This window comes from Schistocerca cancellata, unplaced genomic scaffold, assembly GCF_023864275.1.
Source record: "Schistocerca cancellata isolate TAMUIC-IGC-003103 unplaced genomic scaffold, iqSchCanc2.1 HiC_scaffold_572, whole genome shotgun sequence".
Classification (NCBI taxonomy): domain Eukaryota; kingdom Metazoa; phylum Arthropoda; class Insecta; order Orthoptera; family Acrididae; genus Schistocerca; species Schistocerca cancellata.
In genome coordinates this window covers 25,001-27,500 of record NW_026046584.1, presented here as the reverse complement: position 1 = coordinate 27,500, position 2,500 = coordinate 25,001, and positions in this window count along the sequence as shown.

The following is a 2,500-nucleotide window of genomic DNA, read 5'->3' as shown; positions in this document are numbered from 1 at the left end:
AACCCACGTTGTGCCTTAACCTAACCCACGTTGTGCCTTAACCTAACCCACGTTGTGCCTTAACCTAACACACGTTGTGCCTTAACGTAACCCACGTTGTGCCTTAACGTAACCCACGTTGTGCCTTAACGTAACCCACGTTGTGCCTTAACGTAACCCACGTTGTGCCTTAACGTAACCCACGTTGTGCCTTAACGTAACCCACGTTGTGCCTTAACGTAACCCACGTTGTGCCTTAACCTAACCCACGTTGTGCCTTAACCTAACCCACGTTGTGCCTTAACCTAACACACGTTGTGCCTTAACGTAACCCACGTTGTGCCTTAACGTAACCCACGTTGTGCCTTAACGTAACCCACGTTGTGCCTTAACGTAACCCACGTTGTGCCTTAACGTAACCCACGTTGTGCCTTAACCTAACCCACGTTGTGCCTTAACCTAACCCACGTTGTGCCTTAACCTAACCCACGTTGTGCCTTAACGTAACCCACGTTGTGCCTTAACGTAACCCACGTTGTGCCTTAACGTAACCCACGTTGTGCCTTAACGTAACCCACGTTGTGCCTTAACGTAACCCACGTTGTGCCTTAACGTAACCCACGTTGTGCCTTAACGTAACCCACGTTGTGCCTTAACGTAACCCACGTTGTGCCTTAACGTAACCCACGTTGTGCCTTAACCTAACCCACGTTGTGCCTTAACCTAACCCACGTTGTGCCTTAACCTAACCCACGTTGTGCCTTAACCTAACCCACGTTGTGCCTTAACCTAACCCACGTTGTGCCTTAACCTAACCCACGTTGTGCCTTAACCTAACCCACGTTGTGCCTTAACCTAACCCACGTTGTGCCTTAACCTAACCCACGTTGTGCCTTAACCTAACCCACGTTGTGCCTTAACCTAACCCACGTTGTGCCTTAACCTAACCCACGTTGTGCCTTAACCTAACCCACGTTGTGCCTTAACCTGCTCTGTAATTGGCATATGACACGTTACATTAATCTAGTGTTGTCTAACCACAACCCTCTGAATATAGTTCGCTACTCGCACCGCCCACCCTCTTGTGTGTCGTTTCATGTTGAACACTTCGCAAGTGTTGCTTACTTTTTACATGCTCCCGCTGTACACTGTAATGTGGACAACTGCAGGATGTACATCGCCCCCCCCCCTCCACCCTGCCTTCGCACGCTGGTCGTTCAGGTGCTTGCGTGTTCAATGCCCTTCGCAGCTGTTCACTGGCATTCGCATGTCGAAGCGCTCAGTCTACGTCGTGGTACGGCCTGTGTCCACTGTCCGCTGATATCGTAAGCTTAATCCTCACATTGTACTGCACATAGGTCCGTATGTACTGAATGATACGCTGTGGCACATGTGTGACCGTACGACTGCGCCCAACAACAGCGAACCATACGGTCCAAATGTTGTGCACTCAGCCACGTGCCGTCTCCCCATAACAGCTACATTGCAGTGTGGTACGCCATAGAGACGTGTGGGAGTAACGGACGCCCTGGATGGCGATCAGCATGAGCCGTCTGTTGATGTAGTGGCGCGTGTATTCAAACGTAGTCGTCTCTTCTCACACAGTGTGATAGCATGGTGCACCGCGTTCCACATCTGCGACATGGTACAGATGCTGGTTGACAGTCGGTCTCGTAATGGACATCGCATACGTAGGGGGCCACCTCCCACGTGTTCTCTAGTCGTGCACATTTTGTTGCGTGTATGTGGGCAGACGTAGTGTGTCGTGACACCTAACAGACAGGTATGCAATAATCGTTGCATTTGCAAACTGGGATGGACGTCTACGTTTGCTGGTGACGTGACGCAACGCAAATGAACAACTGGTAAACCCATTGTGGTGCGGTTGTTGTTGCTGGAGGTAAATCAGTAAGGGCAAATCTGTGTGTGAAGCGATACGCGGCGGTGGCTGGGTGGGACCGTCCCCGGCCGGTGAGGGGGGGCCGCCCGGCGTGCTGGCCGCGCGGTGCGTGGGCGCACGCGCTACAGCCGGCTGGTGGGGGCGCCCAGTGGCAGGCGCGCCGGCCGACGGACGCGGCAGGCGGCGCAGCTGCGCGCCGGGGCACCCTGCGCGCGGCGCCGGGCGGCCAAAGTGGGTCCTCGCGGGCCCGGTGCGAAGCGCGGTGGACATCTGCAGTGTGCTGGTCCGACTGAGGACTGTGTGCGTTGAGGATGCGCCGCCGCCCGGCACTCGGCGCCGCGACGCCGTCTGCTGCTCGGTCGCCCCAGCGGTTCTCGCTGGTGGTTTGTATCGCAGTTGTGCAGACGTGTTGGCACGTGCGCTGTGCTGGGAGAGTTCGCTTCGGCACCCACGTGGGGCCTTTGCCCTTCTGTGGCGCTGGCGTTGGAGCTGCCGGTCACCGTAGGTGGCGCGTGTTGTCTCCCGCCGGCAATGCCACGACAGCACGCTCCCGGGCCTCTGTCGGCAGCGGCAAGCTCAGTTGGGAGCACGGGTGGTCGCACCTAAAGCGTCTACTCGCCT